We start from the raw sequence: 25289 nt of genomic DNA on the forward strand, positions 1-25289 counted from the left end.
AGGACCCATGGGTTTGCTACCAGAGTGGAAACTTCTGTGTTAAACGCAAGACAGAGCACTAAGTTTCAGTGTTTTAAAAAATCTCTAGCCCATTGTAGATAATTTATGTTATGATGGCACTACTGGGTCTAGGGGACAGCTATTCAGGGTCTATATGAATAGCTCTGCACGTTTGAAAGGAAAATTTGAGGTGAAAAATATTGATTCTTCTTTTTTTAAAGCGATGTTAATAAAACACACTATTATGGGCTTAAATGACAATGAATTAAAAAACAAGCTAGTGGGAGTAGTCTCAATGTTTTTTGGACTCAGTGGAAATGGTTTAAAATTGATTTAATTTTAGATCACACTGCTAACTCAGAGTAAAAGAATAGTTTCAAGAATAGTTTCACCCTCAAATTCATTTTAGTTTAACTCTTAGACTGATCACTCCATGGGTAATTCTACACGTCAGTTTTGCAGATGGAATATACTGGTTTTTGTATGTAAGCTGTGACGTTGTAGTTCTTATAAATGATTTTTCCATTGTAATCAATTATTATATTGAATAAATGCAATTTTTTAAGTGTTGAATTTCTAAATGGTGACTATTTTCCTAAATGAGATACATCTTGAAATAACAGGAAATTATAGCACTTTCAAAACTCTGCATATGGGCTTTTTTTCAGAGGCATCTCCTAATTTCTTTTTAAAGTTTATATAACCCAGATGTTAGCCACTTTTTTTCCTCTTAAAACTTCCTTGAAGAACCCCCCTGCTCCTGTAGATGAAAGCATTAGAAAGCAATGTAGAGTTGAATGAAGACTTTGCGGGTGGGGTATAAACAAGGAAGTTTATTGCATAAATTCCATAGCAAACAATGAAATCACATTTTAACATTTTTCTTCCCTAGTGTTCTCTTTCTTGGCTGTTGGCCTGTATCATCTCTCCTTGCCCCATCCAATGCTCAGTATAGCTGACTCCAGTCTCCAACTCTCAGTTCTGGGGCTTCTCATATTTATCTCCCTTTTATTACTCAAAGTAGTTTGGTTCTTCCTTGGCTCTGAACACAAACTCTGTTGCAGCTGCTCACCAAAATAACAGGCTCTTCTGGAGCTATTACCCACTTTATCTGAGATGACAATGGAAGCTAAAAATACACCACATTCTATGTAACATTTAGAACTTGCTTCTCTTTTTTTAAAAAAATAGGTTTAGGCATCACTTCTCTGTTGTCATAAGGAGAGACCTAGAATTTCTTTTGAAAAAACAAACATAAATCTAAACCACAAAGGCCTTGGAAATGTCAGAACATTAATTTTAATAATGTAAAGCCTTCTTAAGATAAAATCTGAAAGCTAAAAGATCATAATATTATAGTGAGTAAATTTGGTTTCAGTCAGAGTCCACTGGTTTGTCTAAACCAAACCCAGGAAAATTTTTGACAACATTTGTCAATTAACTACTTACTGTCAATTAACTGTGCACATTTCTACTACAAGGGCATTTTGCTTTAGATCTTCTGAGATTAATCACAAGGTGTTCACTTCTCCCATACATTTTATATTGATATATTATCTGTCTTTTGTGGATAGAAAATGAAGACAACTTAAAAAGAGTATAAAGAAAAGATAGATGTTTCTCTTGATTCCACTATCCAGATCAGCGTTAATGGCAATGAACTTGTGAAGGCATTTTATTGCTCCCTTTTCTCTTACATCTGAGTATCTTTGTTTTCTCCTCTTCTTTTCTCTTTCTATTCCACATACTATTTATTTAAAAGCTAGATTCACCGGAAACTGTGTATATGATCTTATTTGGATAAAGGGTCTTTGCCTATATAATTAAGTTAAGAATCTTGAGATGAGATCATCCTGGTAATCCAATCACAAATGTATAAGAGAAGAGCAGGGAAGAAGATAGACAAAAAGATAAGGTGAAGATGGAGGCAGAGATTGGAGCTATAGAGCCCCAAATCAAGGATGCCTGAGGCTATTGGGAGCTGGGGGAGAGGCATGGAACACATCCTTCCCTAGAGCCTGTAGGGAGAGCAGCATTGTGCACATACCTCGATTTTGGACTTCTAGCCTGTAGAACTGTGAGAGAGTAACAATATACTGTTTTAAGACCTACTTTGTGGTCCACTGTTACAGTGGACTTAGGAAACGAATGCTAACTGGTTTTTAGCTTTTAATCAGAGGTTCTATGTTTGTTTATTTGTTCATTTTTTCTTTTCGCTCAGGCATTTATTAAACCCTGCTCTCTGTCAGGCAGAATGCTATGTGCTGGGGATGCAGAGTTAAATAAAAGATATTTTCTGCCCCCAATAAAATACATTCATACATATACTGTATGTAATAGGTTTATGTCTAGAATTGCCAGGATACACTCACATTTCATTGTTTTTACTCACAGGTAAGGTGAGTGAGCAAAACAACTCATCTCATTAGGAATGTGCAGCTTTCTAAATTTCTTGTCTCTAAACAGTCAAACCGATGCCAAGTGACAGAAAACCTCAGTAGGATTTGGGAGCCTGGGTGGAAATGGGGCCTTAAAGCTGTAATTCAGGGAACATTAAACCACCTTTAAATTTGAACAGTATTCTCAAAAACCAAGATCTAGTTCCTTATTCCATGTCAGGAATTTAAAAAATTCTCTCTTGATCTTTGGCAAGGAATAGATTTATAACAGTTGTAGGAAAAAAAGAGGACAGTGTGAATAGAAGTAAGAATAATAATCTCTAAATTAGAATTAAAGACTCAAAAGCATCTGGGAATTTGGAGGCTGTAAGAGTGATATTGTCAGCAACCCATGAAAAGAAAAACTCTGACAGTGGCATTGTGGACTAGTTCCTAATGTTAAGGAAGAAAGGGGAAGTGTAATTGAGATTGTGATTCTGAACATTTCAGAAGGAATTGACTCAGATGATGGGGAAAGGATAGTTTTTAAAGATGTGAAAGAAATTGTTAGCATTTTTAATGAAGAATGTATGCGAAAAGTGTACTTTCTCTAAGCTTTAGAAAAGTATGCATTAATTCAAAATAAGTATTGGGTTTTAAACTTGACTAATTTCCAGTGTTAAGCCCAGTATGGGGGCGTTCCAGGGGTAAAGAAGAAAAAGCACTGAGAAATGGAATTGAGATTAGAGAGGGCTTCCTGAAGGAGAATGCATGGACTACAGTGAAGATTGAAGGAGACTGTGTTGGCAACAGGGGATGTTTCATTTAGATAATCTAATTTTCTCTGTGTGTCAGTCAACACACTTCTGGGCTTCATCGGAGATATGAAGTAGACATTTTACAGGAGCTTTGAGAGTAGTGGCAGGAATTCATGTTTACTACTCACCCATCTATTATTAAACCTACATTTATGTAACACATCTGTACCAGGCACTATGCTGACACTAGGGATACAGGGATTATTAAGCCCATGTTCCTTCCCTTGGGGAGCCTAGAGTCCAGAGGAAGAAGTGGACAAACAGACTATTATTTTACAGGAATAGGTGCCATGATAAAAGGAAGCATGAAGTGCTCTGGGAGAATACACATTGTTGTTGAGTCTCTAAGTCATATCTGACTCTGTGACTCCATGGAGTGCAGCATGCCAGGCTTCCCTGTCCTTCACTATTTCCCGAATTTGCTCAAACTCATGTCCATTGAGTTGGTGATGCCATCCAGCCGTCTCATCTTCGGTCACCCCCTTCTCCTCCTGCCCTCAATCTTTCCAAAAATCAGCTTCTTTTCCAATGAGCCAGCTCTTGGCATCGGGTGGCCAAAGTATTGAGCTTCAGCATCAGTCCTTCCAATGAATATTCAGGGTTGATTTCCTTTAGCATTGACTGGTTTGATCTCCTTGCTGTCCAAGGGACTCTCAAGAGTCTTCTCCAGCACCACAGTTTGAAAGCATCAATTCTTTGGCATTCACCCTTGTTTATGGTCCAACTCTCACATCCATACACAACTACTGGAAAAACCAAAGCTTTGACTATACAGACCTTTGTTGGCAAAGTGATGTCCCTGCTTCATAATATGCTGTGTAGGTTCCTCACAGCTTTTCTTCCAAGGAACAAGCGTCTTTTAAAATCACAGTCTGTAGTGATTTTGGAGTCCAAGAAAGTCAAATCTGCCACTTTTTCCATTGTTTCCCTATCTATTTGCCCTGAAGTGATAGGGCCGGATGCTATGATCTTAGTTTTTTGAATATTGAGTTTTAAGCCAGCTTTTTCACTCTTCTCTTTCACTTTCATCAGGTGGCTCTTTAGTTCCTCTTTGCTTTCTGCCATTAGTGTGGTGTCATCTGCATATTTGAGGTTGTTGATATTTCTCCCAGCAGTCTTGATTCTAGCTTATCATCCAGCCTGGCATTTCGCCTGATGTGCTCTGCATAAGCAGGATGACAGCCTTATTATACTCCTTTTCCAATTTGGAACCAATCCATTATTCTATGTCCGGTTCTAACTATTGCTTCTTGATCTGCATACAGGTTTCTCAGGAGACAGGTAAAGTGGTATGGTATTTCCATCTCTTTAAGAATTTTCCACATTTTGTTGTGATCCACACAGTCAAAGGCTTTAGCATAGTCAATGAAGCAGAAGTAGATGTTTTTCTGGAACTCTTTTGCTTTTTCAATGATCTAACGGATGTTGGCAATTTGATCTCTGGTTCCTCTGCCTTTTCTAAATCCAGCTTGAACATCTGAAAGTTCTCGATTCATGTACTGTTGAAGCCTAGTTTGAAAGATTTTGAGCCTTACGTTGTTAGCAAGTGAAATGAGTGCAATTGTATGGTAGTTTGAATATTCTTTGGCATTGCCCAAAATTCTTTGGGATTGGAATGAAAACTGACCTTTTCCAGTCCTGTAGCCATTGCTGAGTTTTCCAAATTTGTTGGCATATTGAGTGCAGCATCCAAAGTGCCTGAAGAACTATGGACGGAGCTTTGTAACATTGTACAGGAGGTGGTGACCAAAACCATCCCAAAGAAAAGGAAATGCAAGGAGGCAAAATGGTTATCTGTGGAGGCCTTACACATAGCTGAGACAAGAAGATAAGTGAAAGACAAAGGAGAAAAGGAAAGACATACCCAGCTGCATGCAGAGTTCTGAAGAATAGCAAGGAGAGATAAGAAAGACTTCTTAAGTGAACAATGCAAAGTAATATAGGAAAACAATAGATTGGAAAATATTAGAGATCACCAAGAAAATTAGAGATACCAAGGGAATATTTCATGCAAAGATCAGTTCAGTATCAGTTCAGTCGCTCAGTTGTGTCAGACTCTTTCCTGGACTGCAGCACGCCAGGCTTCCCTGTCCATCACTAACTCTTGGAACTTACTCAAACTCATGTCCATCGAGTTAGTGATGCCATCCAACCATCTCATCCTCTGTCATCCCCTTCTCTTTCTGCCTTCAATCTTGCCCAGCATCAGAATCTTTTCCAGTGAGTCAGTTCTTCACATCAGGTGGCCAAAGTATTGAAGTTTCAGCTTCAGCATCAGTCCTTCCAATGAATATTCTGGACTGATTTCTTTTAGGATGGACTGGTTAGATCTCCTTGCAGTCCAAGAGGCTCTCAGGGGTTTTCTCTAACACCACAGTTCAAAAGCATAAATTCTTCTACGCACATGACTACAGGAAAAGCAATATCTTTGACTAGATGGACCTTTGTTGGCAAAGTAATGTCTCTGCTTTCTATTATGGTGTCTAGGTTGGCCATAACTTCTTTCCAAGGAGCAAGTGTCTTTTAATTTCATGGCCGCAGTCACCATCTGCGGTGATTTTAGAGCCTAAGAAAATAGTCTCTCACCGTTTCCATTGTTTCCCCATCTGTTTGCCATGAAGTGATGGGACTGGATGTCATGATCTTAGTTTTTTGAATGTTGAGTTTTAAGCCAACTTTTTCACTCTCCTCTTTCACTTTCATCAAGAGGCTCTAGTTCTTCTTCACTTTCTGTCACAAGGGTGGTGTCATCTGCATATCTGAGGTTATTGATATTTCTCCTGGCAATCTTGATTCCAGTTTGTGCTTTAGCCAGCTCGGCATTTCTCATGATGTACTCTGCATATAAGTTAAACGAACAGCGTGACAATATACAGTCTTGATGTACTCCTTTCCCGATTTAGAACCAGTTTGTTGTTCCATGTCCAATTCTAACTGTTGCTTCTTGACCTGCATACAGGTTTCTCAGGAGGCAGGTTGGGTGGTCTGGTATTCTCATCTCTTTCAGAATTTTCCACAGTTTGTTGTGATCCACACAGTCAAATGTTTTGGCATAGTCAATAAAGGAGAAGTAGATGTTTTTCTGGAACTCTCGTGCTTTTTCAATGATCCAACAGATGTTTGAAATTTGATCTCTGACATTTCAAAATTCACGTTGAACATCTGGAAGTTCGCAGTTCACGTACTGCTGAAGCCTGGCTTGGAGAATTTTGAGCATTACTTTGCCAGCCTGTGTGATGAATGCAATTGTGTGGTAGTTTGAGCACTCTTTGGCATTGCCTTTCTTTGGGATTGGAATGAAAACTGACCTTTTCCTGTCCTCTGGCCACTGCTCAGTTTTCCAGATTTGCTGGCATATTGAGTGCAGCACTTTCACAGCATCATATTTTAGGATTTGAAATAACTCAACTGGAATGCCATCACTTTCACTAGCTTTGTCCATAGTGATGTTTCCTAAGGCCCACTTGACTTCGCATTCTAGGATGTCTGGCTTTAGGTAAGTGATCACACTGTCGTGGTTATCTAGGTCATGAAGATCTTTTTTGTATAGTTCTTCTGTCACAAAGCAGGTCAAAGGCTAAGAGAGTTTTGCCAAGAGAACACACTGGTCAAACACCCTCTTCCAACAACACAAGAGAAGACTCTACACATGGACATCAACAGATGGTCAGTACTGAAATCAGATTGATTATATTCTTTGCAGCCAAAGATGGAGAAGCTCTATAAAGTCAGCAAAAACAAGACTGGGAGCTGACTATGGCTCAGATCATGAACTCCTTATTGCTAAATTCATACTTAAATTGAAGAAAGTAGGGAAACCACTAGACCATTCAGGTATGACCTAAATCAGATCCCTTACGATTATACAGTGGAAGTGAGAAATAGATTCAAGGGATTAGATCTGATGACAGAGTGCCTGAAGAACTATGCACAGAGGTTCATGACATTGTATAGGAGGCAGTGATCAAGACCATCCCCAAGAAGAAGAAATGCAAAAAGACAAAATGGCTGTCTGAGATGGCCTTACAAATAGCTGAGAAAAGAAGAGAAGCTAAAGGCAAAGGAGAAAAGGAAAAACATAGTCATTTGAATGCAGAGTTCCAAAGAATAGCAAGGAGATATAAGAAAGCCTTCCTCAGTGATCATTGCAGCAAAATAGAGGAAAAATAACAGAATGGGAAAGACTAGAGATCTCTTCAAGAAAATTAGAGATACCAAGGGGATACTTCATGCAAAGATGCACACAATAAAGGACAGAAATGATATGGACCTAACAGAAGCAGAAGATATTAAGAAGAGGTGGCAAGAATACAGAGAAGAATTGTACAAAAAGTTCTTAGTGACCTGGATAATCATGATGGTGTGGTCACTCACTTATTGCCAGACATCCTACAGTGTGAAATCAAGTGGGCCTTAGGAAGCATTACTATGAACAAAGCTAGTGGAGGTGATGGAATTCCAACTGAACTATTTAAAATCCTGAAAGACGATGCTGTGAAAGTGCTGCACTCAGTGTGCCAGCAAATTTGGAAAACTCAGCAATGGCCACAGAACTGGAGAACACACATGGGAGGATCTTAACCCAAGTTTTGGGAGGCTAGTAGCAGAGATACCATTGCTCAGGATAAATCATGGAAAAATTGTCTTATAACAAAGATCATCCATTGGAGAGCTAACTGGATGAGGGGAGGGGATGAGAGGGTAGGGAGACAGAAGAGAAGAGAATTAGGGAAGTGTCGAGGTCGTAAAGGGCTTACTAGGTGGCTAAGTGGTAAAGAATCTGCCTGCCAGTGTAGGAGCTTTAAGAGATGTGGGTTTGATCCCTGGGTTGGGAAGATACCCTGGAGGAGGAAATGGTAACCCATTCCAGTATTCTTTACTGGAAAATCCCATGCACAATGGCGCCTGGCAGGCTACAGTCCATACGTTTGCAAAGAGTCGGACATGACTGACTGAACGACTGAGTATGCACAGGTCATAAGGATGACTAACATCTGGAGCCTGAAAACATGCTGGATGAAAAATACAGATAGATGAATTAGCATAAATTCATTCTCTCATGTTTGAAACTACCTGCTTTGGTGAAATATGGTCCATCTATGACTGTGATTGTCATGTATAGGCATCTCATTATAGGAGTATTCAATGACACAGCAGTGTGGTTATTAGGTAAAGCCCACCAGTCTAGTGTCAGGAAGCTGATGTCTTATTTCTGCTTTGTCACTAATTTGCTGTGTGACTCAGGACCAAGGACTTCAATTTTCTCATCTATAAAACAAGGAAGTGGATATCAGTGATTTAAAAACTTTTTCCAACCAGCAGATCCATTTCAAATGAAATCTTATATAGAAGTCCAATGTATAGAATATATACAAGTACAGCTGGGGTCCTCAGCTGCCATTTTACTCTCTGTGGTGGCCCCTGAGGGGCCAGCACAAGCATTTTTGGACCATATAATGCTTCTCTCAGTGAGATCTGAGGACTGCTTTTACCAGACTTCCTGAATCAAGATCTCTGGGTCTGGGAGAGGACTCTGTTAGCACCTTGTGGGATTCTTATGCATGTTGAAGTTTGAGTACCATTGGGTCAGATATTCTGGAGAAGGCAATGGCACCCCACTCCAATACTCTTGCCTGGAAAATCCCATGGATGGAGGAGCCTGGTAGGCTACAGTCCATGGGGTCGCTAAGAGTCGGACACGACTGACTTCACTTTCACTTTTCCCTTTCATGCACTGGAGAAGGAAATGGCAACCCACTCCAGCATTCTTGCCTGGAGAATCCCAGGGATGGCGGAGCCTGGTGAGCTGCCATCTGTGGGGTCGCACAGAGTTGGACATGACTGAAGTGACTTAGCAGCAGCAGCAGCAGCAGCAGGGTCAGATATTCAAGGTCCTTTCTAGCCCTTAAGACTAAGATTCTGTGATCCTCTTCACCTTTGTTGTGATGGTGAAGATCTTAAGAAGTGAAGTCAGTATAAAAAGATTTAACACAAAATGGGAGACTGGAAATGTAAGGATGGATATAATGGTAATAAGTAATAGAGGATGATGGTGGGAGAGGAAAGTTAGATATGAGAGTAAGTTACAGAATATATTAGGGAAAGAAGAAAGGGATTTTAACCATAGCATCTTCCAACAATGAGAATATTGTATTCCAAATGGGAGAAAGTGTAGCAGAAAGTGTCAGAAAACAGTTCAGAGCATGATGTTCCCAGGGTTAATGCCTTGACCAGACGCTCCCAAATCCTGCTTGTCTCTATCACAGCACATAGTGTCATGATGGTCTTCTTACATTTGATTTATTTGTATTTTTGATGCTTATTACATCAGTTACTGTTAGGTACCAGAAATTCAGTGAACCCTAATAGACATGGTCTCTGCAACCATAAAGACAGTATCTAGTGGGAAGGGTGGACTTAATAAAATACAGTGGTGGTGGTTTAGTCACTAAGTTGTGTCTGACTCTTGGACCCCATGGACTGTAGCCTGCCAGGCTCCTCTGTCCATGGGATTCTCCAGGTAAGAATACTGGAGTGGATTGCCATTTCCTTCTCCAGGGGATCTTCCCAATCCAGGAATTGAACCGGGGTCTCCTGAATTACAGGGAGATTCTTTACTGACTGAGCTATGAGGGAAGCCCAATAAAATATAGTAGTCTCCCCTTATCCAGGACCACCCCCTCTCCCCCATGGATGCCTGAAATCATGGATAGTACCAAACCCTATATATACTATGTTTTTTCCTATACATACATAATTATGATAAAGTTTTAAAACTAGGCACAGTAAGAAAATGTCTGAATTGCCAGCATCACTATTCCCATGCTTAGGAAGCATTATTAAGTAAGGATTACTTGAACACAAGCACTGCAATGCTGTGACAGTGATCTGATAACCTAGGTGGCTACTAAGTGACTAAAGGGTGGGATACACTGAACAAAGGCCTGGTTGATGTCCCAGGTAGGATGGAGCAGGACAGAGCAAGATTTCTTCATGTTACTCAGAACAGTGCATGATTTAAAGCTTATGAATTATTTCTGAAATTTTGCATTTGATGTTTTCAGACTGTGGCTGGCCGCAAGTAACTAAAACTGCAGAAACTAAAACCACAGATAAGGGAGAACCACTGCAAAGTAACTAAAACTGCAGAAACTAAAACCACAGATAAGGGAGAACCACTGCAGTCACGCTAAGTGGTGTGTAATTATGAGCCAAGGCGGGTGCTGCTGAGGAAAAGTATGATTCTGAAGAATGGGTTTTTTTTGGCTATGTGTGGCGGGGGAAGTGGACAGAGGTAAGGAAGTTTAGAAAAGGGTTCTTTGCAAAAGTAGTAAATTTAAGCTGAGAGCTTATGACAACTAGGAGTTAGTTAGATGAGGGGTGGGGTGATGGGATGAGAAGGAGAATTACAGACAGAGGGAGCAGCATGTGCAAAGGCCCTGCGGTGGAAAGGAGGATGTGATCATGAGGTACTGAATGGCAGAAGCGCAAAGGGCAAGACTGAGAGAAAAGCAGTGTGAAGCGAGGCTGGAAGAGTGGTCCAAAGTCAGAGCCTGCAGGGCCTTGAAGACCACATTGAGAGTTTGAGTGTTTTTCCTAAAAACAGAGAGAATATGTGGAAGGATTTGCTTTTGGAAAAGTGTATGTTTGTTGCATGGAGGAAAAGCCAGTGGAAGGGGGTCATGATAGATTGGGAGAGGGAAGTTGTCCTGCTCTGCTTGTCTGTCATGTCACTGTAAGTTAGGAGGCTGAGACAGTCTCTGTATTTCTGTCACCTGACTGAGCAGCGTCCTGCATGGAGTTGAGACTCAATAATTATGTGATGGATGAACTAAATGAATTTAAATTAAACAGCTCTCTTTGAGGCAAGATCAGAATATCTTTTTAGTATTCCCTATCCTTCTTCTTCCCTGCAACTAATATGGGAAAGCGGGGTATCCACATATTGCATATTCTGTGCACATGATTGTCTTCTGTCATCGCCACTGGAGAATGGTGTCTGCTGTGGGGTCATTCAGACCCATCTTTAACCCAAATGCCTTGTGTTATTTGGAGTCTCCCTGAGGTTGCTGCACCTTAAGGTGCCTGAGACTGTGTTTGACATTAAAAAAAGGGAGAGGATTCAGTTCATCTGGGCTTCATTTCTGAATTAGCAGAGCTCCAGGAAGCATTTGAAGCGATGCTTACTGTTGGCTTCTCAGCTGTCCCCAGGTTGCAGCATGTCAGAAAAACAAAAATGTGGGAGCCTGGGCAGCTCTCAACACTGGGGATGAGGATGTGGAGATGGGTTTCCTTGTGTTGCATCTGATGTTGCCCTCCAGCAGGACTTTGTGAATTGCCTGCTAATGAATCCTGTTAACCCAGTTTGCCTCATCTGGTTACCTTGCCCTTTTCCAGACGTTTGCGTTCAGGCACACTTTCCTCCTTCACACTGCTAAATTTAAGGCTTCATTTTCAAATCAAATATTCATCTGGCTGGCTGCCTGATAAGTCACATGTGGAGAGCTGAGAGACCCAGGCAGGGAACTGTGCCCTTGCTTCTGGAGAGCAGGTCTGGAAACCATATGAATTGTAAATCGTTTTAAAATGTAGAAAAGTAAAGTTTTCTGCCAAAAGGGGAAAGCTGAGGGTTTTTTTTTTTTTTTTTTCTCTTTCTAGACTCAGTTATTAGATATGTGTTGGAAGTTACTGACCTCTACCATATAGTCTGTTTACTGTCTCTATCAGCAGGGCCTGGAGCATCCAAACTTAATCCCCTTGAGGCGTTAGCTCTGCCAACACTTGCTTTATTAGAAATAGGTTTTGGGGTCACAGCTATGAAAGTTATTAGGTCCATGGCTTTACTGGAGATTTGCCTTCTTTCACTTACTGTTTCCTTCTGAAACTTGGGTACTAAAAATAGATTATTATTATTTTTTAAAAATAATAGAACCTAATTTTCTTATAAGAGCAAGAAAAAGAATAAATATAAAAAAGGACCTGGCTTCCTCTATTTGCTCCCCCTCAGGAAACTAACATGCTACAATATCACTTCCCACTTGGAGAAGTACTGCTCAGCATCTATCCTATTTTCTGTTGGGCTTTCTTATTTTCACTTGACACTTCATTATACAAAGTAATTCCATAAGACCTTTGCTTTTCTTTTTTGCCTTTGGCCTTAATTCTTTTGGGTGCCAAGGCACAGAGATGCCATCACTCCTTCTTATGTGTAGACGATAAGTGAGGACCTTTTATTGTGTTTTGGTGACTCACTTCAGAGTTTTCTTTTTTTCTTCACTCCCAAATTTGTCCTTTCTTTGTATCTCTTTTCTCACTCTTCTTCTAGGAATAAAGAAGAAAGAAGACTGGAATTGAGATACAAAGAATGATAAGAAAACAATATTAAATGTAGGCCTTTTAAAGTAGAGAACATTTTTGAATACTAGATGGCTAAAAAGGTAGAAATTATAATAGCATATGCAAATTAGTGCAAAGTATCACAGCATAAGTACTTAGACTGGCATGAAAATTTGTTCATGCCAATTTGGCATGATGTTTCAAATCTGGTACTGATAATGTCGAACTAATTTTCAGTTCAGTTCAGTGACTCAGTCATGTTCAACTCTTTGCAGCCCCGTGAACCGCAGCACACCAGGCCTCCCTGTCTATCACCAACTCACGAAGTCCACCCAAACCCATGTCCATTGAGTCGGTGATGCCATCCAACCATCTCATCCTCTGTCATCCCCTTCTCCTCCTGCCCTCAATCTTTCCCAGCATCAGGGTCTTTTCAAATGAGTCAGCTCTTCGCATGAGGTGGCCGAAGTATTGGAGTCTCAGCTTCAACATCAGTCCTTCCAATGAACACCCAGGACTGATCTCCTTTAGGATGGACTGGTTGGATTTCCTTGCCATCCAAGGGACTCTCAAGAGTCTTCTCCAACACCACAGTTCAAAAGCATCAGTTCTTCGGTGCTCAGCTTTCTTTATAGTCCAACTTTCACATCCATACATGACTACTGGAAAAACCACAGCCTTGACTAGATGGACCTTTGTTGACAAAGTAATGTCTCTGCTTTTAAATATGCTATCTAGGTTGGCCATAACCTTCCTTCCAAGGAGTAAGTGTCTTTTAATTTCATGGCTGCAATCACCATCTGCAGTGATTTTGGAGCCCAGAAAAATAAAGTCAGCCTCTGTTTCCACTGTTTCCCCATCTATTTGCCATGAAGTGATGGGACCAGATGCCATGATCTTAGTTTTCTGAATGTTGAGCTTTAAGCCAACTTTTTCAATCTCCTCTTTCACTTTCATTAAGAGGCTGTTTAGTTCTTCTTCACTTTCTGCCATAAGGGAGGTGTCATCTGCATATCTGAGGTTATTGATATTTCTCCTGGCAATCTTGGTTCCAGCTTCTGCTTCCTCCAGCCCAGCATTTCTCCTGATGTACTCTGCATATAAGTTAAATAAGAAGGGTGACAATATACAGCCTTGCCGTACTCCTTTTCCTATTTGGAACCAGTCTGTTGTTCCATGTTCAGTTCTAACTGTTGCTTCCTGACCTGCAAACAGATTTCTCAAGAGGCAGGTCAGGTTGTCTGGTATTCCCATCTCTTTCAGAATTTTCCACAGTTTATGGTGACCCACACAGTCAAAGGCTTTGGCATAGTCAGTAAAGCAGAAATAGATGTTTTTCTGGAACTCTCTTGCTTTTTTGATTATCCGATGGATGTTCGCAATTTGATCTCTGGTACCTCTGCCTTTTCTAAAATCAACTTGAACATCTGGAAGTTCATGGTTCACGTATTGCTGAAGCCTGGCTTGGAGAATTTTGAACATTAATTTATTAGCGTGTGAGATGAGTGCAGTTGTGCGGTAGTTTGAGCTTTCTTTGGCATTGCCTTTCTTTGGGATTGGAATGAAAACTAATTTTAGTCCTACTCAAACGATACCTAAGTATTGACCATCATCCCTAGTGTAAAAATCTCCCAGTTAACCAAGTTGACAACATAGTTCCCAGGAGTGGCTCTTATGATTAGGAAAGAAGTTCAGAAGAGAAAGGATTGTTATTTACATACTTGCCTACGTATTGTTTCTGTTCAGTTGCTGAGTCATGTCTGACTCTTTTCGACCCCATTGACTGTAGCCCACCAAGCTCCTCTGTTCATGGGATTTCCCAGGCAAGAATACTGGAATGGGTTGCCATTTCCTTCTCCAGGGAATCTTCCTGATCCAAGGATTGAACTTGTGTCTCCTGTATTGGCAGGCATATTCTTTACCACTTAGCCACCTGGGAAGCCAGATATATATTAGCAGATTACAAATAAAACCATAAGGCCCGAACCCCCTTGATAGCTAGAAAGTGTAGAGGGCCCAGGGAGTGTGAGACCAACGTGTCATTGCTCTGACGCAGAAAAATTTCATCCAAGAACTGGGTGGAGCATACAGTGTAGAATATTTTCCAGAAAGCAATTCAAAGGGAAACTTTCTGGTGGAACATTTTCTTCTTAATAGAGAAAACTGGAGTCTATTCTGGACCAAAAAAGGATTATCTAGGTGGATCCAAGGGTCAGTGAATTTTAGAGACTTTAAGATTTGAGGAATGCAAGAGAGAAATAAAGGGATTGTATTAGAAGGCTTTTCCCACCCATCTTGCCTCTAAAATATGAGAAATGGTACTACCATTTAATATTCCAACCCTCAACTTCAAGTCCTCAGCTGTTCCAGGGTTGTCCAGAGCTGTGGTCCATGGAGTAATGGATGGGGCAGTGCGTGTATTAGGTATACCTTCACCAGAATCTGGGTTTAGCTAGGCCTACAGGTTCCAGGAAGAGTGGATTAGTTTGGGAGTTCAGGTTATTGTCCTAGGTTGTGGCATGGGAGAATGTTGAAGTTCCTGCTTACACCTAACACTATTGGCCTGGATAGGGCTCAACAAGAGAGCCAGCCAGTCCTATTGGGACCACTTGAATTATTGTTCCAGCACTATTAAAACGAGACATATAGCTATTCTGAGCCAAAGAGAAATGTTTAGGTCTGTCTTAGTTCCCTAAATATTAAGTATCTTCAGTGTGCCAGAGATGATTAACATGCCGTTTCTAGTTACATGATTTCTCATTTTGTGGGGAGAGAGAGAAACAAGTAGGTAATTTCAGTATAATGTGGACAGTGATGGGGATTTTCATGAACTGTCATAGAAACACTGAAGACAGGGTACTTAGCCTAGTCTAGAGGTCAGAGGAGGCTCCCTGGAAGAGGTGAATCTTTAACTAAAATTAATCAATTAAAGATATAAAAACACAGAAGAATCAAAATTTCTACTTTTTGGAGTAAAGTATTATTCCTTGTAATTTTTGTTTGTTGTATATATGCAAAAAGCCCATGCAATAGCTTTGTATTTTACTTTTTTCTTTTGATATAACTCATTTATGTCATTAAAAATTATTTGAAAACTTTTTTTAGTAGTTAAATAATAGATATGCTATAATTGATCACTCCCCTATTAGGAAATTAACTTGTTTCTAATACTTTGTTAATATATAATTCTAAGAAGAGCATTTTTTAAATTTTTCATATGAATCTTTATTTCTTTTCTTTTTTTTTTTAAACTTTTATTTTGTATTTTGGTATAGCTAGTTAACAATCTTATGATAGTTTCAGGTGAACAGTGAAGGGACTTAGCCATACATATCCATGTATCCATTCTCCCCCAGATTCCCCTCCCATCCAGGTTGTCTGTATTTCCTGCCCAGGCTGTATTTCTAGGGAATCTAGACTTTGTCCTTTTTAAAGGTTCTTAATAATGTTGTGAAATTGCTTTCTAGGAAGTTCGTGCCCATTTATTCTTCCATTTGAGCAAAGATGTTTTTCCACAACACCATCAGAACTTTGAGTATTATCATTTTGAAAATCTAGGCCAATTGCATAAGTTGTTTTGCATAACAGATGCACAACAGATGTCTTGTTGTTTTAAAAATATGTTGTTTTCTAGAAAGTGAAGGTGATTATATTTTCAAGTATTTATTAACTGTATCATTTCTCTTTTTAGTGATTTGTCTAATTCTATTCATTGCCTTTTGTTGGTCTACAGTATTTTTTGAGTTCTGTTTGAGAATAAATTTTAGATTTTGTCTTCTAGTAAATTTTTCCAGTGGGAAACAATGACATCCCTACATGGTATAGAGAGATATTGTTTTGGTCTTTGCTAGTGTAGTGTGCGTGTATAATTTCTCTAAGCAGGATTGGGTTGTGCTCCGCCAAATATATTCCTGACAGTTTTCTTTCTACAAAATGACTCAGATCACAACATATTTCTGCTAATATCTCCTTGGCAACTCCCTACTCTGTCTTTAGCATCAAAGTACTTACTCCAGTCAAGCTTCCAGCTAGCCTTTCTAACATTATCTACAATCACATAGAACTACTTGCCTTACTTCAGCTGGCAATGCTATGCTTTCCTTTCTCTCTTTTTCATCCATTAGGGCTCAAAACCCTTCAGTATCTATTTCAGGCAGGTAGAACTATCAGCATCCTCTTTTTATTCCTATAGCATGTACCTGTTACCAAGCTAGAGTTAAGCACAGCACTTTACAGTCCATTTTAGGCTTCCCCTTTGACTGGGAGCCTCTTCAGGGTTTATTCACAGTGCTTCTCTACTGCCTGACATGTAGTAGGTGTTCAATGTTTGCTGAATTCAGTAGAATCCACATACTCTTCCAGTTGGCAACATACATTCATGATATAGGTCATAGTGAAGAAATTGGAAATGTAAAGCTGTGAAAGAAGTTGGCATCCCTGTGGGATGTGCCATTTGCCTTATAGTTGTGAAGAAATGTAACTCAGAAGTACACACTTTGAGGAAAATGAATAACATTTTTATTTTCTAAACTGTTACCCTTTGCCCTACAAAGATTCATTCTATATTTACTGTTTCTGTACTTTGTGCTTATCTCTACTAGATTTTTAGGGCCTTCCCACAGACAGGTGTAGCCATATGGAACTATTATTCACGGCAACCCAGGAGCTAAGTGTGTTAAGCACATAGTATGAGTAAATATGTAAATAACTAATACATTCACATATTCATTCAGTTCAGTTCAGTTCAGTCGCTCAGTCGTGTCCGACTCTTTGCGACTCTATGAATTGCAGCACGCCAGGCCTCTCTGTCCATCACGAACTCCCGGAGTCCACCCAAACCCATGTCCATTGAGTTGGTGATGCCATCCAACCATCTCATCCTCTGTCGTCCCCTTGTCCTCCCGCCCTCAATCCTACCCAGCATTAGGGTCTTTTCCAATGAGTCAACCCTTCGCATGAGGTGCCCAAAGTATTGGAGTTTCAGCTTCAACATCAGACCTTCCAATGAACACCCAGGATTGATCACTTTTAGGATGGATTGATTGGATCTCCTTGCAGTCCAAGGGACTCTCAAGAGTCTTCTCCAACACCACAGTTCAAAAGCATCAATTCTTCGGCACTCAGCTTTCTTCACCGTACAACTCTCACATCCATACATGACCACTGGAAAAACCATAGCCTTGACTAGACGGACCTTTGTTGACAAAGTAATGTCTCTGCTTTTAAATATGCTATCTAGGTTGGCCATAACCTTCCTTCCAAGGAGTAAGCGTCTTTTAATTTCATGGCTGCAATCACCATCAGCAGTGATTTTGGAGCCCCAAAAAATAAAGTCTGGCACTGTTTCCACGGTTTCCCCATCTATTTGCCATGAAGTGATGGGACCAGATGCCATGATCTTAGTTTTCTGAACGTTGAGCTTTGAGCCAACTTTTTCACTCTCCTCTTTCACCTTCATCAAGAGGCTCTTTAGTTCTTCTTCACTTTCTGCCATAAGGGTGGTGTCATCCGCATATCTGAGGTTATTGATATTTCTCCCGGCAATCTTGATTCCAGCTTGTGCTTCTTCCAGCCCAGCGTTTCTCATGATGTACTCTGCATATAAGTTAAATAAGCAGGGTGACAATATACAGCTTTGACTTACTCCTTTTCCTATTTGGAACCAGTCTGTTGTTCCATGTCCAGTTCTAACTGTTGCTTCCTGGCCTGCATACAGGTTTCTCAAGAGACAGGTCAGATGGTATGGTATTCCCATCTCTTTCAGAATTTTCCACAGTTTATTGTGATCCACACAGTCAAAGGCTTTGGCATAGTCAATAAAGCAGAAATAGATGTTTTTCTGGAACTCTCTTGCTTTTTCGATGATCCAGCAGAAGTTGGCAATTTGATCTCTGGTTCCTCTGCCTTTTCTAAAACCAGCTTGAACATCTGGAAGTTCATGGTTCACATATTGCTGAAGCCTGGCTTGGAGAATTTTGAGCATTACTTTACTAGTGTGTAAGATGAGTGCAATTGTGCGGTAGTTTGAGCATTCTTTGGCATTGCCTTTCTTTGGGATTGGAATGAAGACTGACCTCTTCCAGTCTTGTGGCCGCTGCTGAGTTTTCCAAATTTGCTGGCATATCGAGTGCAGCACTTTCACAGCATCACCTTTGAGGATTTGAAATAGCTCAACTGGAATTCTATCACCTCCACTAGCTTTGTTCGTACTGATGCTTTCTAAGGCCCACTTGACTTCACATTCCAGGATGTCTGGCTCTAGGTGAGTGATCACACCATCGTGATTATCTGGGTCGTGAAGATCTTTTTTGTACAGTTCTTCTGTGTATACTTGCCACCTCTTTTTAATATCTTCTGCTTCTGTTAGGTCCATACCATTTCTGTCCTTTATCGATCCCATGTTTGCATGAAATGTTCCTTTGGTATCTCTAATTTTCTTGAAGAGATCTCTAGTCTTTCCCATTCTATTGTTTTCCTCTATTTCTTTGCACTGATGAGGAAGGCTTTCTTATCTCTCCTTGCTATTCTTTGGAACTCTGCATTCAGATGGGAATATCTTTCCTTTTCTCCTTTGCTTTTTGCTTCTCTTCTCTTCCAAGCTATCTGTAAGACCTCCTCAGACAGCCATTTTGCTTTTTTGCATTTCTTTTCCATGGGGATTTTCTTGATCCCTGTCTCCTGTACAATGTCATGAACCTCTGTCCATAGTTCATCAGGCACTCTGTCTATCAGGTCTAGACCCTTAAATCTATTTGTCACTTCCACGGTATACTCATATGGGATTTGATCTAGGTCATACCTGAATGGTCTAGTGGTTTTCCCTACTTTCTTCAATTTAAGTCTGAATTTGGCAATAAGCAGTTCATGATCTGAGCCACAGTCTGCTCCCGGTCTTGTTTTTGCTGACTGTATAGAGCTTCTCCATCTTTGGCTGCAAAGAATATAATCAATCTGATTTCGGTGTTGACCATCTGGTGATGTCCACGTGTAGAGTCTTCTCTTGTGTTGTTGGAATAGGGTGTTTGCTATTACCAGTGCGTTCTCGTGGCAAAACTCTATTAGCCTTTGCCCTGCTTCATTCTGTACTCCAAGGCCAAATTTGCCTGTTATGCCAGGTGTTTCTTGACTTCCTACTTTTGCATTCCAGTCCCCTATAATGAAAAGGACATCTTTTTTGGGTGTTAGTTCTAAAAGGTCTTGTAGGTCTTCATAGAATCGTTCAACTTCAGCTTCTTCGGCATTACTGGTTGGGGCATAGACTTGGATTACCGTGATATTGAATGGTTTGCCTTGGAAACGAACAGAGATCATTCTATCATTTTTGAGATTGCATCCAAGTACTGCATTTCAGACTCTTTTGTTGACCATGATGGCTACCCCATTTCTTCTAAGGGATTCTTGCCCACAGTAGTAGATATAATGGTCATCTGAGTTAAATTCACCCATTCCAGTCCATCTTAGTTCGCTGATTCCTAGAATGTCGACGTTCACTCTTGCCATTTCCTGTTTGACCATTTCCAATTTGCCTTGATTTGTGGACCTAAAATTCCAGGTTCCTATGCAATATTGCTCTTTACAGCATCAGACTTTGTGTCTGTCACCAGTCACTTCCACAGTTGGGTATCGTTTTTGCTTTGGCTCCATCCCATCATTCTTTCTGGAGTTATTTCTCCACTGATCTCCATTAGTATATTGGGCACCTACTGACCTGGGGAGTTCATCTTTCAGTGTCCTATATTTTTGCCTTTTCATACTGTTCATGGGGTTCTCAAGGCAAGAATACTGAAGTGGTTTGCCATGCCCTTCTCCAGTGGACCACAATCTGTCAGACCTCTCCACCATGACTCATCTGTCTTGGGTGGCCCCACACGGCATGGCTTAGTTTCATTGAGATAGACAAGGCTGTGGTCCGTGTGATCAGATTAGCTAGTTTTCCCTGTTGCCCGCCACCCCCGTTCCCCTGGCCCCGGCCCAGCCTAGCCCCTCTCGGCCGCCCCCGGCCCCTGGGTCCCGGCCTGGCCTAGCCCCTGTCTGCCGCCGCCCCCGGCCCCCGGCCCCCGGCCCCCGGCCCAGCCTAGCCCCTCTCGGCCGACGCCCCCGGCCCCCGGGTCCTGGCCCGGCCTAGGCCCTGTCAGCCGCCGCCCCTGGCCCCCGGCCCGGCCTAGCCCCTCTCGGCCGCCGCCCCCGGCCCCTGGGTCCCGGCCCGGCCTAGGCCCTGTCGGCCGCCACCCCCGGCCCCCGGCCCGGCCTAGCCCCTCTCGGCTGCCGCCCCCGGCCCTTGGTCCTGGCCCTGCCTAGGCCCTGTCGGCCGCCGCCCCCGGCCCCCGGCCCGGCCTGGCCTGGCCCCTCTCGTCCGTCCGACACACCCTTTAAGTGCAGTGTTATTACAGTCACATTTCCAGAGTCATGTTCAACACTGACTTGAGCAGAGCCCCTGATATATGCCAGGCACTGTTTTACCTGCTAGGGATGCAGAAATGAGCAGGACAGACAAATTCCTGTCCTAAGGCGTGAACTACATAGTGGGAAGATGGACAATAAACAAAATATTAATAAGTAATATGGTTTCATGTTGTTATAAATGCAACTAAGAAAGCAAAATAGGATAATAAGATAGGATGAGAGATGGGCAGATGATTTTAAATAGTATGGCCAAACAGGCCCATGAAAAGATGCTCAACATCTCTAATCGTCAGGGAAATGCAAAGCAAAACCATAGAGAGAAATCACCTCTCACCTGTCAGGAGGCTATCACCAAAAAGAACACGAATAAAAAATGTTGGCAAGGATGTGGAGAAAAGAGAACCCTCCTACGCTGATGGTGGGAATATAAACTGTAGCAGCGGCCACTGTGAAAACAGTAAGAGGATTTCTCAAAAAACTAAAAATAGAACTACTGTAGGACCCAGCAATTCTACTCCTGGGTATATAGTCAAAAAACCCTCTGAAAACACTAATTTGAAAAGATACATGCACCCCAATGTTCATAGCAGTATTGTTTACAATTGCCAAGATATGGAAACAATCTAAGTGTCCATCAATAGATGAATGAAGAAGGAAGATATGATATATGTGTGTGTGTGTGTGTGTGAATACTCAGCCATAAAAAAGAATACAATATTGCCATTACAGCAACATGATTGGACTTGGAGGGCATTATGCTAAGTGAAATATCAGACAGAGAAAGACAAACACTATATGATGTTACTTATATGTAGAATCTAAAAAATACAACAAATTAGTGAATAAAACAAAAAAGAAGCCAGACTCACAGATAGGACAAACTAGTGGTTACCAGTGAAGAGAGGGGAGAGGAGGCAATAAAGGGACAAGGGATTAAAAAAATGGGGTTATTATGGAATTACATGAAATCATGTGTGTGGAGCTTTTGAAAATTATAATGCACTATAGAATTTAAAGAATTTTCATTCAATTAAAAAGATAAAAGGGATCCTTCAAATCTGGAAACCAAATAAACAAGGTGACCAAAGAAGTTCTCTTACAGAGATGCAAGACCTTTTAGAACTAACACCCAAAAAAGATGTCCTTTTCATTATAGGGGACTGGAATGGAAAAGTAGGAAGTCAGGAAACCCCTGGAGTAACAGGCAAATTTGGCTTTGGAGTAGAGAATGAAGCAGGGCAAAGGCTAATAGAGTTTTGCCAAGAGAACACACAGGTCATAGCAAACACCCTCTTCCAACAACACAAGAGAAGACTCGACACGTGGACATCACCAGATGGTCAACACCAAAATCAGATTGATTATATTCTTTGCAGCCAAAGATGGAGAAGCTCTATACAGTCAGCAAAAACAAGACCGGGAGCAGACTGTGGCTCAGATCATGAACTCCTTGTTGCCAAATTCATACTTAAATTGAAGAAAGTAGGGAAATCCACTAGACCATTCAGGTATGACCTAAATCAAATCCCTTATGATTATACAGTGGAAGTGACAAATAGATTTAAGGGACTAGATCTGATAGACAGAGTGCTTGATGAACTATGAACAGAGGTTCGTGATATTGTATAGGAGACAGGGATTAAGACCATCCCCATGGAAAAGAAATGCAAAAAAGCAAAATGACGAGGCCTTACAAATAGCTATGAAAAGAAGAGAAAAGCAAAGGAGAAAAGGAAAGATATTCCCATCTGAATGCAGAGTTCCAAAGAATAGCAAGGAGAGATAAGAAAGCCTTCCTCAGCAATCAATGCAAAGAAATAGAGGAAAACAACAGAATGGGAAAGACTAGAGATCTCTTCAAGAAAATTAGAGATACCAAGGGAGCATTTCATGCAAAGATGGGCTCGATAAAGGACAGAAATGGTATGGATCTAACAGAAGCAGAAGATACTAAGAAGAGGTGGCAAGAATACATGGAAGAACTGTACAAAAAAGATCTTCATGACCCAGATAATCAAGATGATGTGATCACTTACCTAGAGCCAGATATCCTGGAATGTGAAGGCCAGTGGGCCTTAGAAAGCATCACCACGAACAAAGCTAGTGGAGGTGATGGAATTCCAGTTGAGCTATTTCAAATCCTGAAAGATGATGCTGTGAATGTGCTGCACTCAATATGCCAGCAAATCTGGAAATCTCAGCAGTGACCACAGGACTGGAAAAGGTCAGTTTTCATTCCAATCCCAAAGAAAGGCAATGCCAAAGAATGCTCAAACTACCGCACAATTGCACTCATCTTACACACTAGTAAAGTAATGCTCAAAATTCTCCAAGCCAGGCTTCAGCAATACGTGAACCGTGAACTTCCAGATGTTCAAGCTGGTTTTAGAAAAGGCAGAGGAACCAGAGATCAAATTGCCAACCTCCGTTGGATCATCGAAAAAGCAAGAGAGTTCCAGAAAAACATCTATTTCTGCTTTATTGACTATTGCAAAGCCTTTGACTGTGTGGATCACAATAAACTGTGGAAAATTCTGAAAGAGATGGGAATACCATACCATCTGACCTGTCTCTTGAGAAACCTGTATGCAGGTCAGGAAGCAACAGTTAGAACTGGACATGGAACAACAGACTGGTTCCAAATAGGAAAAGGAGTGCGTCAAGGCTGTATATTGTCACCCTGCTTATTTAACTTATATGCAGAGTACATCATGAGAAACGCTGGGCTGGAGGAAGCCCAAGCTAGAATCAAAATTGCCGGGAGAAATATCAATAACCTCAGATATGCAGATGACACCACCCTTATGGCAGAAAGTGAAGAAGAACTAAAGAGCCTCTTGATGAAAGTGAAAGAGGAGAGCGAAGAAGTTGGCTTAAAGCTCAACTTTCAGAAGACTCGATGGGCATGGCCTTGGGTAGGCTCCGGGAGTTGGTGATGGACAGGGAAATTTGGCATGCTGCGATTCATGGGGTTGCAGAGTCGGACACGACTGAGCCACTGAACTGAACTGAGCCATGCCAAGATCTGGGTAAAAACAATAAGTATAAAGGCCCCAAAGTGTCAATGAACTTAACAGTAAGATGTCTACTCTAGGTAGGGTATTGTGATAAAGGGGAGTTCTGAGGGGTTGGCAAGAGCCAATTCTTATAGATCATGTTGGAAAATTTCAATTTTATACTAAATGTGATGCGAAGCTAGTTTTAAGCAGGAGAATGCATGATGGACAAAAATGTTTCTCTGTCTGGTGTGTGGACAGTGGACAGCAGAGAAGAGCAAGTGTAGGACGGTAATGACAAACTGTGAGTTTTCTACTGTTGTACAGATGATGATGGTGCCATCATCAACTCATGGTAGTAGTATAGAAGATAAGTGGAATATATCTTATTATGGATTTTTAAACACATGAAAATAGAACAGTACAGTGAACTCTTTTTTATATATTACCCAGCTGCAGCCATCATCAACTTTCTGCTATTTTTGTATCCATTCTCACTTTTTATTATCTGGGATATTTTATTAATAAAAGTAAACCCTATGTGTCATACCACATTGTCAGTAAATATTGCTTTAGTGTTTCTCTTGAACAGATAAGGACTTATAATATATTTTGCCAAAATACCATAACTACAATTAATGAAATAGAAGTACTCATTTAACATTATCCAATACCCACACTTTGAGATGTATTTTGAAGTTAGAGTCAATAGGAGTGCTGCCACATGGAGGTGTGTGAAGAGAGAAATAGGAGTTTTCTTGGGCGACGTCCAAGATAGGAAAAACTGGGAAAGAAGCATTATTGTGACATTGATTGTTTTATGTTTTGTTTTTGACTAGACTTGGAAACCAGAGTTCTAGTGAGATAGTAACCATTCTGTAGAGATGTAGGTTGAGCAGAAAAAGCTTAGGGGAGAGGTCTGATCTGAAGATATATGAGGGAGTCATCTGGCCACTTAGAGTGAGACTCCAGACTAGATAGCAGAGAGAGGAGTTCTGAAGATGGGAAGAAGAGAAAAGTAGCTAAGGGCTTAAGAAGGAGTGACTAATGAAGTAGGAAGAAAACCAAGGGAATACAGTGCTCTGGATTTAAAGAAAAGGTGTTTGAAGCAGGAGGGAATGGTTAACTGTGCTGAGTATAGTGAAGACTGAGAACTGATCCTTGGATTTAACATCAGGAAGAGAGATTATAGATGGAGGGATCGAGACAAAATTCTAATTGGAGAAAGAAGCATGGGCAATCTTGAAGTGGAGATACTAAATATAGATAGCTCTTTTGAAGACTTAAAAATTGGAATGTACCATTCTTATAATGAGGTGCTTTATAGTAATAAGAAAGTAGTCACAATACTTTAAGGT

The 25289-nt window shown here is 40.9% G+C and overlaps 1 protein-coding gene across 4 annotated transcripts in view; it reads left to right on the forward strand.

Moving 5' to 3' along the window:
• The window catches only part of ATP8B4 (ATPase phospholipid transporting 8B4 (putative)), a 317399-nt gene that overhangs the window by 146362 nt on the left and 145748 nt on the right, over window positions 1-25289 (forward strand). The window contains exon 1 of one of the 4 annotated variants that reach the window (XM_081508364.1): window positions 24790-25287. The exons of the other annotated variants lie outside the window; for them this stretch is intronic. The gene's annotated coding sequence lies outside the window, so the exon portion shown is untranslated. Of the gene's footprint in view, window positions 1-24789; window positions 25288-25289 lie in introns of those variants that run through there. 4 annotated transcript variants of the gene reach the window in all.

The sequence above is a fragment of the Giraffa tippelskirchi genome, chromosome 7 (genome assembly GCF_054371585.1).
Source record: "Giraffa tippelskirchi isolate mGirTip1 chromosome 7, T2T-mGirTip1v1.2.pri, whole genome shotgun sequence".
NCBI classification, from domain to species: Eukaryota; Metazoa; Chordata; class Mammalia; order Artiodactyla; family Giraffidae; genus Giraffa; species Giraffa tippelskirchi.